At 40.3% G+C, this 12,177-nt stretch overlaps 1 protein-coding gene across 8 annotated transcripts in view; it reads left to right on the top strand.

The window, feature by feature from the left end:
- The window catches only part of LOC149180339 (ubinuclein-1-like), a 341,784-nt gene that overhangs the window by 170,836 nt on the left and 158,771 nt on the right, over positions 1–12,177 (top strand). The gene's annotated exons all lie outside the window — the stretch shown is intronic.

Raw genomic sequence — 12,177 nt, 5'->3', positions numbered from 1 at the left:
GACTTAGAGCACATCTGATACTACTAGAAATCAGCACTCCCTCTTAGTGAGGAATGTGCTCTAGCAATGCCTCCCACTGAAGCATCACCCTGACTTCATAACATCGTTCTCTGCGCTGCTGATGTCTGACATGCTATCCACCAATTACTGCGGTGCTTCTGCAACTGTACTACTATTGACATTGCCATTGTCAACACTACATCTGTAGTACAACCCCCTCTCATGTGGTGCATCTGTGTTGCTGCTAGCACTGCCACTGCTAACACTTCATCTACACTGCAACTAAAATACATCCCAAAATTTGAACAAGTGTTCAACATAGATGCATCTCGATGTTGAAGATCTGACTACTGCTAGTCCCACGCTATCCCTTTGAAGCCACTGCGCTGCTGCTCCTACTGCACTGTGCCTCCCTGCATTGCTGCAACTCTGCACTACGCTGCTCAGACTTTGCGTTCTAGCCACTGCATTTGTTGCTTCAACACTCCTCTACACCAACTGACACTGGTCCATCTTGCTACTTCTGATCAGGGCTCCTGTAGCAAGGAATTGATCCGTGAGGTGGGCTCCTCAAGATTCCTGCCCATCTGTAGCTCTTTCGAACTACAACACTAAATCAGCCCACCTCCCTCTTGGAGGTATCTTGACTATCATGGAAAACTCCTCCTCCTCGATCTTCGCGGGTGCAACCTTCAGATCATTCTTCTCATCTTTGTCCTTCTTCTTGAGAGGACATTGTGTTGCGTAGTGACCCATTTCACCACACGTGAAACATTTGATCTTGGAGACGTCCTTCTTCTGCCTCCGCTGCTCCTGCTACCCCATGGATGTAGGGGCTGGATTCTCTTCCTCCTCCTTGGGCTTTGACGCACTACTGCTGCTTCAGTCAAGCTTACACTTGACTAGATCTCTCCTCAGCTCTTCCTGCTTGAGAGCTGCCCACATACTATCCTAGTCTGGAAAAGTTGCCTTGCCCAAGATGCTCTGGACAAAGACTTGCCACTCTTCTGAGACTGAGTTTAGGGCCAGTCTCACCATCTCGGAACCTTGAGGTGTAGACCCCACAACTGCTAACTCGTCTCGGGTCTCCTGAAGCTTCGTGAGGAACGGATCTATGCGCTCCCCCTTCTGCATTTGCGTAGATCTCAGTTTCTGTTCTAAGTACATCTTCTACTACTCAGAAGATCCTTGATACAACGTTGCCAAGGCATCCCACATCTCCTAAGCAGTCCCTTTGCTAGCGACGTGACAAACCACGTGATCCTTTACTCCATCAAGGATTATCCTCTTGGCCTTCGCGATTCTTGCCTAGTACTTCTTCAGTGGATCGACATCTGCAAGCACAACCACCACGCTGTCAACATAGGTCTTGAGAGAATGCTCATCTAGAAGGAACGACATCCTTGCCTTCCAAATGACATAGTTGGATGCCCCATCCAACTTGCCTTGATCTCTCAGCCCACTGGTTGCCATCTCTGCCATGAAAATGTCGAACTGCTCCTCTTTGTTGCTTATTGTTGCTGCTCAGCCAATAAGAAAACAAACTTCTTAGCGGGAATTCTATTGAGGAAAATTTCCCTCACTGTGCTTCTCCTCTCTCTTCTGACGTCTTTCAACCTAGCAACTTACCTGTTGAAAAGACTGCATCCCACCAGCTCTTCCTCACGCTGAGGCTCAACACTGCTCCCTCTGCCACGACAAGATTTCGATTTGGAAGCCCTTCCTCTTTGTCGACTCACTCAGAGAGAGACTTTCCTCGAAAATTCAACCCTCCTGGCCTGGACTCTGCAATCCCTCTGGGGATTCGAACCACTGCTTCTTGCAGCTATTCGACCTCCTTCTCTGCTCAACGCTGGGTTCTCTAGCACTTCTCTTCTTGTTTCACTTGCACTGCTCCGATACCATGTGAAAATTCTTAAACCCGAATCCCTACTGCAACAACTAATGATAATTCTCCTATTTGTTAGATTTACATGAACAGGTTATTTGCAGTTCCCTATGACAAACATTGAAATACATACACTGCAACCATTGTTTTTAAAACCGGAACCCGTGACTGGACCGGTCCACCTAATGAACCGGTTTACCAACCGGAACCGGTCTAACTGGGATTGGTTTGGTCTAAACAAACGAGTTTTAGAAAAATACATTAAATAATTAATTTTTAATGAAACTAAAAGATTTAAAACCATGATTCCAAGCCAATATACACAAAATATGCAAAGTTTACTCATTCATATACCATGTAAAGGTGAATATATCAAAATGGCACCGAGTGCAATACATATCATCGACAAAATAGCAAAATACATAAGCAATGAGGCTCTAAATGGCCTATAAGTCCAAAAACAACGCTGCAAGCTATGAGGCCATTGGCCTACTACAAGTCTACAGTGTACACATGATCAATCATCAAGTTCATCACCACTATAGCCACAGGATCAACATCAGGAGCTACATAGACATCATTTGGTTCAGAGTCTGAGGATGCCTCAGCCTGATCTGCAACCTTAGTAGCAATGCCACCAATAACAATAGAAGTGGACCTAATGGAAACGCGAGTTTGTCGACCTGCACGATTAGTGCCTTCCATTGGTTCTTTGCTTTCCTTGATGCCGCTACTGATCCTGGTTCTGATGTCGCCACAAAATCTTCCTCATCCCCCATTAAAGCCATGTCGATATCAAAATTAGCCTCAAACACAGGATCTTCAGTCTCCTCCATCCATTCTGTTGTTGGATCAATATCGTCCAACATAATGGGATCTAGATCAGGTGCTTTGTTCATCATTTGGTTCCTCCTCAGTCGAGGGCTGTATTGCATGAAAACAAGATCATTTAACCGTTTTTGTTCCTTAAAGGCTTGGAGAGGGTGTTTTTGGAGGGAAAGCACCCATAATTTCCCTCCAAAACCCCTAAACTACCTTGGAAAATCCGCACTTTGGGTCCTCGGTGGGCATGGTAGGTAACCGACCGGTTTAGGATGAAACCGATCGGTTTGCTACAAACGGGCTGGTTCCGTCCTAAACCGGCCGGCTAGGACTAGTTAGGGCCAAATTCTCACCACAACGTCTCCTTAACCAGGTTTTTCAGCCGGTTCCAACCGGTGGCCCTGCTAACTGGCTGGTTACGCTGGTAATCAGTTAGCTAGGCCGGTTTTAAAAACTATGACTGCAGCCTACACCATTTAATATAATATACCAAAACAAGAAACTGAATAGGAAAAAGATACAACACAAATGATACAGATGTTTTTGGACAAATGTCCTCGGAAAAACTCAATGCAGGAAAATCGGTGCAACAAATCTGAGGGTTTTTATTATTAAGCAGAAGTTATTTCTGAATACAACCTCTGGATGCCTTGTTGGCAATCTAGTATAGAGAATATCACTCGATAAAAGAACTTGGTGAGATTACCTCACATTACATTGCAACTCCCGGTTGATTCGACAGCTGAACCAATGAGTCCCCCACTGCTTCTATGCTGCTCCTGCACAGTCACTGCGTGGGCTTGCATTAGCGTCTAAGGCATTGCATCACCTCTTTGCTGGATCGATTTGCTCTCAAGAACTAACTCTAGCCCTTCCCGCTCAAAACGTCAACCGCCTCAACAAATTTCGGACCTTTCCGTGGAAGGCTTCTGCGCTGCTTTGCGTGGGCTCTTCCTGGCTCTGTGTCACCCTCTCTGGGTACTGCGTTGCCTCCTCTGTGTGTCTCTCTGCCCCTCTGCTGAGTATTCTTGGCTCCGGAGAAGATCCTCCAGCCAAAACTCTCTTGGCCCCTCTCTGCCTGATCACTACGAAATCACTGCTCTGTCTCTAGCTTCAGCAATTCAATCTGACTGATCAACTCTTTGTGTGTCTTCCAAATGACCCTCAAGCCTCCATAAATAATCTTCTTGTTGACATTTAACAACCCATATTAGAAGCTAATTAATGGCTAAGATCATTTCTGCTTGATCATCATCTTCTTCTAGAAGTTACACCCACAGTTAGATTAATACCCATTAATTATTTTAATTTCCTAAATTTAGACTTTTAGAGACCCATTAAAAATAATAAAGCTGTCTCCGAGTGGAATTTCCCAAAACGCTTTCTGGGTTTTTTGGAATACATGTCCCCAAGCATCCCTGCAAAATTTGAGACTTAGAGCACATCCGATGACCAATATTGAGCTTGACACCTGTGAATACTTCTTCAGGAGTCTTGTTGTCTAATGCTTGATGAGACAACCTGTTTTGAACATATACCGCCATGTTTGTTGCTTCAACCCAGAGAAACTTTGGCAACTTTTGATCATGGAGCATAGATCAGGAAACTTCCACAATGGACCTATTCTTTCTATCAACCACTCCATTTTGTTCGGGAGTGTAAGGCACAATGGTCTCCTTCTTAATTCCTTCCTTCTTGCAAAAGTCTATGAATTCATTTGAGATAAATTCTCTACCATTGTCAGACTTGAAGATCTTTATTTTCTTTCCTTCTTGGAGCATCTCTCTTTTCTGGACAATCTCGAGCATAGTGACCCTTTCGACGACAATTATAGCACTCAACATCTCTATTTGGATGGCTTTCCCTTCCCTTTCTTTGCATTCCTCTTCTTTCGTTGAGCAATGTAGGCAGAGGGCTCTCCTTCATTTGATCCTTGAACTCTTCCTCGAGATATCATCCTTGATTCTTCTTGTGTGACTTTTCCAACAAGCTCATTGAATGTTGGGATGCTGTTGTTGTTGCTTATAGTAGTAATGAAAGTTTCCCAAATTGAAGGGAGGCCTCTTAGAGTTACAATCACCAATTCTCGATCAGGTGTGATTTCCCCAACTCTTAGCAATTGATCTCTAATACAAGATATCCTCATAATGTATGATTGCACAACTTCTCCTTTGTTCATCTTCATGTCTTTGAGTTGATCTTTCAAAGAGATGATTTCATTCAAATTGTTGACTTCGTACATGCCAACAATATTGTCATACATTTCCTTGGACCTTCTCAATTCTCCAACATAAGCAAGTAGATTATCTTGTAAACCATCAGCTATAATTTGCTTTGCCTCTAACTCATCTTTCTTATGCTTGTTCCTGACAACAACGGAAGCAATTTCTGGAGGCTTAGGTACTCTTCCTTGAATGAAGTCCGACACATCATTGTTGTCAGCAATGATCTCCAACCCGACTTTCCATGCAGCAAAGTTAGATGAATCACTCAACTTTTCATGCTCCTTGAAGAAAGAGGAAGACATTTTTACCAAGCGATTTTCCCTTTTCCAATCAGTTTCGTGAGAGATGGATGCTCTTGCTCTATGTCTCTTGGACTTTTCTTCACCAGTGTTCTGATTCCATGTTAATTTTTCATCAATTTGTTCTATGCTGCAACTATTACATCAATAATATCGAATAGCATCCAATTTAACAATTTCACTTCTTCAACTATTCAGTAGCAGTAGAGCAATAGTAGATAGAACAATTTAAACAAATACACAATGAAAGACAACCAAGAGACAAGAGACACAAATTTGGTCAATGACCAGGGCAAAACCCATTGTGGGGAAAACCCTTGCAAATCTTCTTCTTATTAGATTGTCTTCAAATGTTCAGCAGAGAGAGAGTACATCATTAATTCAATATCCAAATAATGTCAAAATACCAAGCAACTATAAAAGAGAGATGCAGTCAACTGTAGTCAAATCTGTTTTGCCTGTAGTCTGCTCAAGTCGACAGAAGTCAACTGTTGTCAATTTGTGCCCTAACCAGAGATGTGACAGCTGTCAAAAGGTCTCCAAAGGAGCTCGGTCCAGATGAGGTGAATGTGGCCTTCTTAGCTGATCAAATAGAGCCCAAAACAGTCTGAATTGAAGCAGTCAAACCTGGTCAATGTGGAGGAGCAGTCTGCTGTCAAATTGTGTAATTACGGCTTCAGTCAAACGTCATGGATTGCCTTGAATTTTCCACCAACAACTGCGGCCTGTTAGAACAGAGAGGAATCACCCAAAACCGCAGTCAAAATGTATCAAAACTGCCCAAGTCAACACTGGTCAACGTCCTGCAATTGTCCTGAAATTCGGCTTTGTAATTCAGCCACCTGTACCTCGCATTAGGGAGAGAGAAGACTTCTTCTTCTGAGTCATACGAACCAAACAGGAGAAGGAGAGAAGATGTATGAGTGTGTTAATTTGTGCCAAAAGAGGTAAAAGGTCTCTTTTATTTATACCAATCCTAGTGGGTGAAAGGACACATCATTTGGGCTTCTGAGCCTACATGTCATTGAAGCCAACCTTAACAATTTGTACATGTGTGAGAATAAATTAAAAATCCAACTTTTGCTTGTCCAAAATGGGTGACATTTAGGTCAATCTTTGTCCTCTCAAAGAGAGGAATTTAATGCAACAATTATCTTCATCAAATGAGCTGTCCAAAGTGGAATTTAACCCTAGTTGCATAATTTAACAATTTATCATGAATGATCTATCCCACTTCTGAAGGACAGATGGGAAAAATGAAATGAAATCTTCAAATAGGCCTTTAAGCTGCATTTTATACCATGGTTTTTGGGAATGGTTGTTGCAGATAATCTGTTAGAGACGCAGCCCCTGGCCAACTGTGGAACCTAAGTTGCACGAAACGGGGAAACGGAAACGAGTTTCCGAAACGGGAAGCGAAACGAAACACGACCTCCCCAAATTTTGGAAACGGGGAAACGCGATATATATATATATATATATATATATTAAAAATATTTAAAAATTATTATTATATATATGTGCAATCATAAAGCATGAATGATACATTTACATTATATGATTATAATTTATTACATTTAAACATTAAGATTAAATTTACATCACATTTACTCATGAGTCATGAATGATCACATAATGAAAATAAAAATATAGGAAAATCCAAAATCAGCCTTTATTTATATTAGTATATGAGGCTGCAAGTACAATAAAGACTATGAGGCTGCAAGAACTATAGAGACAAGTCACAAAAGACTAATCCTCATCATAACAATCCTCATCAAAAATAGAAGCAGCGCAATGCTCAACAGTGGATGGTAGTGCTGAAGAAGATGATGCGCCAATTCCACTATCAGATTCGGCCTCAATATTCAGGGCAGCAAGAGAGAGATCCAAATCAGGATTTTCTGCATCCACATCCCATTCTTTAGGAGGACCACTGTTGTATTCTGGACCCCTACGAGATGCAAGGCGAAGGTTGGAGTGCACATAAACAAGATCCTCTGCTTTCTGTGAGCCCAACCTATTGTGCTTCACAGAATGAATAAAACCATAAGTGCTCCAATTCCTTTCTGCTGATGAAGAGCTTGCCACTTGTGAAAGAATACGAATGGCAAGGTTTTGCAAATGTACACCATTTGCTCCATGACAAATCCACCACCTAACTGGATTCATGGTGCTTCTCTCCTCCAAAGCTGATATATCTGCATAATCATCTATTCCTGCAGCAAAACTGGCAAATTCCTCCTTTACCTCCCTATGTAGATGAGAAGGAAACATTCTCATAAGGGCTTTTTTCACCCCAGTAGCCACCTCTCTATCCTTATGGGGTGCCTTCCTCTTCCCATTGCTTTTAGCAATAAGCTCCTCATCATAAAATTTGGGGTTCAAAGCATGTGCTAAAGTGTGCAATGGTGTATTGAAATTGTTCCACCTATCAACAATGATTTTCTTGATCAAACCAGCAAAATGATCATCAACAAACAAAAGTTGTGGAGACTCCTACGAAATGATTTCCATAGTTTTCTCAACCATGGAATCCATGCCATCATATACCTCTCCCAAGAAAGGTTGGTCAGTGTCAGCACTCCGGAGAAGCTCAAATGCAGGGGTTGTGAACTTTAACAAGAAATCTACCTTGCTCCACCAATCCTCATCAAGGCACAATCTACGCACCATAGATCCCCGCTCTGAATCTGCTTGTCTCCACTCAATCCAAAGTTGACTCACCACCATAGAAACTAATGCATGCTTAACCTCAACAAGGCGGCGCAACATCACGAAGTTTGAGGCATATCTTGTCTCAGCAACTTTTAACAACTCCAATTTGGAGTACTCTCGAAATATGGCCTGAGACTGGTGGTGGTTGGTGATGAATTTGATAATCTCCCTTGCTTCCCCTGTGAGTTCCTTTATCCAGGAAACTTTGTTGTCGATCTCCTCAAAACACCATAGCTGAAACAAGAGAAACGACTTGCTGAATAGTGTGATGAGAGAATGAGACAAACTGCTCTTTTATAACTTTAGAATAGGTTTCTAGAACATCCCGGAAACCTAAAAAAAATTTAAAAACAAATTAATTTTTTTTTTAAAAAAACAACACATAAATTTGGGGAAACGTGGCTCGTACGACCTGGAAACGCGTTTCCGGCCGTACTGCCACGTTTCCGTTTCGGGAAACGTGGCAGTACGGCTGGAAACGCGTTTCCAGGCCGTACGGTACGCGTTTCCGGGTTTCGTTTCGTTTCCCAGGAGGAAATGACCCCTAGGGCCACGTTTCCTGCAACTTAGTGTGGAACTTATATTTCTTTTGGACAATCTTCATTTGTGCTGGGCTTGAGTGGGCATCTGCATCTTCTCGGGAAAGTTATTTTTCATTACCATCTAAAACACATTTCAGATCAATGAACATTTAATTTTGAGGGAATTTCCACAAATCGTTCAGTGTCCATGGCATGGTACATTGATACTTGTGAACTTAAACGCGCACATCAATTATTAAAGGGTTGTTTCCTTTTGAGCGATTTCGACTGTTGACCCCTATCTCAACCATAGGTCGTGATTAACTATTTGTTAAGTTTGGTCTTCTGTTCAAGTGCTATTGCAATAATAGCAGCTATGGCTAAGCTGCTGGTCGCAATGATGGCGTGGGATCATCGTAGTCCCTATTGAACCGTATGCCTGCTGTCGTTCGCTGCTTGCTATTGCTTGGGGGAACTGTGAGAAATCATAGCTATTGCTCAGAAGAGTAAACCAGCCAGCAAAGACTCATCATCACTCCAGTCTTGGTTGTTCACTATCAACAGCTCACCCTCAGTCAAGGATGAACATTAATTAGTTCGTCCACTTAGTTTATGTTTATAGTTTTTTGGTAATAGTTAATATTGTATTAATCATTCATATTTAATAATTACAATCATTACAAATGCTTTTAATTTAATTTGTATAAAATAATTAATGTTTAATATTATTAATATAATATATTAATTATTTTATACAAGTATTACATGTTCTAAAAACATATTTGTTAGATGTTATAAAATTTATATTTTTTAAAATTTTTGTTGAAGTTTTATTTTAAAAATAAAAAAATATATTTATATTGTTTGTATTTGTCGATTCCTTGCCATATCTGGATCTTGGCTTTTCAAAAAATTGACAGATCCAAACTTGAATCTGGATCCCGATCTGAATCCTAGTAACTTAGTATTTTTCTTAATATTGTTTCAGCCAATAGATCACAACATATATCAGCCATGTTTATAAACTCTTTTAGAAATTTGAGAACAGACTCACCAAATCTTCCAAATTCAATTTTGCATAATTTGAACGTTTGTAAGCACTACATTCATAGGGCCTTTGCAAGTATTTCTTCGAGTTTCCTTGTAATTTTTTGGGATGATCCTATTACAGGTAGGGATTGAAGATGAATCTGATGATGCATACTGTTAGTTGCGTGTGATCCATGATGGATCAAAGTTTAAAATATCCAAAGAAATACCTATAAAATGAATTGAACAATTATAATTAGTTCTAATATCTTCCAGTACCCTAGTAAATGCTTGAGCAAGGCTACTTCATTGTGTTCTCTATTCAACCTTTTGACCTATGTTGGTAACTATGTTGTAGGAAACGTGGTAAAGAGGTCTGTTTCCGTACGGAAACTGGTACGAAATGCGGAAACGCATTTGGTACGGCCGTGAAACGCGTTTTCGGCCATATTGCCATGTTTCTTGAAACGGAAACGTGGCCGGTACGGCCGGAAACGAGTTTCACAGCCGTACAACCCATGTTTCCTCATTAACTTGTGTTTTATTTTTTATTTTTTAATTTATTTTTAGGGTATGTTAGTGACTTCTAGTTGCTTCTAGATGCGTGTCTAGAGTTATAAAAGTGAATTTTTGCCCTAGTGTTGATATGCAGTTCATCAGGAAGTTTGAGGCATATGCAGTTCAGGGTAATGTTAAATTCTTAAAGTAAAAGTGCTATTCTCGTTTATTTTTCATTTTCATCCTTTTACTTAAATTTTTAACATTACCATGAAATGACTCAGGATGTTTGAGATTGGTTTCGCCCTCATTTCATATGGAGAAAGTAGAATTTTAGATCTCACTCAAAATCCAGCAGACTTATCTGTTTTTCAGGATTTCAGGATTGGGGGGGATTGCAATGTTTCCATTGGATTTTATCATGTACTAAGGTATGGAACTTGTATTTAATCAAAAGAACCAAGCCCTCTATGCAGGGGAAACTCCCAATAATCAAGATCATGTAGGGTACTAGGGTATGAAACTTGTATTTAATCAAGAGCACTAAGGTTGTTCGACTATGTAGGAGGAGACTCCCAATACAACAGTGGTCCTTCTAAAGAATGGGATGTGGATGTAGAAAATCCTGATTTGGATCTCTCTCTTGCAGCCTTATAGTCTTTATTGTACTTGCAACCTCATATATTAATATAAATAAAGACTGATTTTGAGATTCGGATATATAATAAAGGTTGCTTTTGGATATTTCGATATTTTTATATTCATTATGTGATCATTCATGAGTAAATGTGATGTAAATTAAATCTTAATGTTTAAGTGTAATAAATTATAATGTATCATTTATGCTTTATGATTGCACACACACACACACACACACACACATATATATATTCGCGTTTCCCCGTTTCCAAAATTTGGGGAGGTCGCGTTTCGTATCGCTTCCCGTTTCGGAAACTCGTACCCGTTTCTCTGTTTCGTGCAACCTAGGTTGGTAACTTTCATTTTTCATGGCAACATACACACTAGTTTTAAATCATTTATCTCATGTATATGTGCAGTGCCTTGGAAATCCTAATTTCACAAATCCCTATATTCCAAAAAGTTAAGAATTTTCTTCACTTGAATCTGCGCCCTGACTGATGCTTCTTAAATTTTCCATGAGGGTAACATATGAAGTTACTTGAGCCAAGGAAACATGGTAGACCATTAAGGAGGAACAGATCACGAGACTCTCCAAGTTATAGAAGGTGTTGCTCGTAAGCTATGAGGGGACTTGTATCATTTGGTAAAGGCTTGTGTAATCTCACTGTGTTCAGTTTATTTTCTTGGAGGAAAAGTACATCCTTCGTCCAATTGTGGACCAAAATCTGCAGGGATTTGGTATGAGCATTTAAATCCCCCAGTAGGATAACGTCACCAATGGTAAATAATGGGAGATATCTATGTATAGGATGTTAAATGTTTCCTTCTTGGAATCTTGGTGATGTGCAAAGTGTGAGGAGATTGGAGGTGTTGCGACTCAAACTCTCGCCTAAAGGTAAAAGTCCTAATCCTAGTGGGTGAGCAAAGGAGCAACTATCCCTCTGTCACCTTGGTGGCCTTGCTTCTCACTTTAAGGATAAAGAAGGGGCTTCATAACTGATGTATGGTTTTCCTATGAGCCATACTGAGCTAGGTCGAGTACTAGAAAGAGCAAGTTCTTCTAGTTGAGCTTGACTAAGTTAACTTGATATTGAATCTCAAAGATATAATGGGGGTTATGCCAGCCCAAATACCAGATTACCAATATGATTAAGATTCAAATTATATTCAATTTAGATCAATGACAATTTATCCAATATAATGATTAGAAATACGAAATGGACCCTTGCTCAAGATAATATCAAGTGTTCATGCAATAAACTTCTCATATCAATAGAGCATGAACCCTAAATTACATTTGAGATGACATACAAATTACACGTTCATCATCATGGAACAAAATCCACAAATCACATGGCATATGCATGTATTGAAATATGCCCCAAGCAGTGAACAATATAGCATGGTTTTAGAAACATAATGTGCATTGGTGTTATGGTGTCGGCATTCAAGCATGTTTATTTCCATGTAGTGAAGTAGAGTTATCGTCCCAACTTAACAAAGTATTTCAGAAATAGAACTGTCCCAGCCAGTGT

The sequence above is a fragment of the Pinus tabuliformis genome, chromosome 3_2 (assembly GCF_031772625.1).
Source record: "Pinus tabuliformis cultivar Carrire ecotype Pingquan chromosome 3_2, CPIR1, whole genome shotgun sequence".
Lineage (NCBI taxonomy): Eukaryota > Viridiplantae > Streptophyta > Pinopsida > Pinales > Pinaceae > Pinus > Pinus tabuliformis.
The sequence above is the reverse complement of the archived record's forward strand: the minus strand, read 5'-3'. Positions and strand labels throughout refer to the sequence as shown.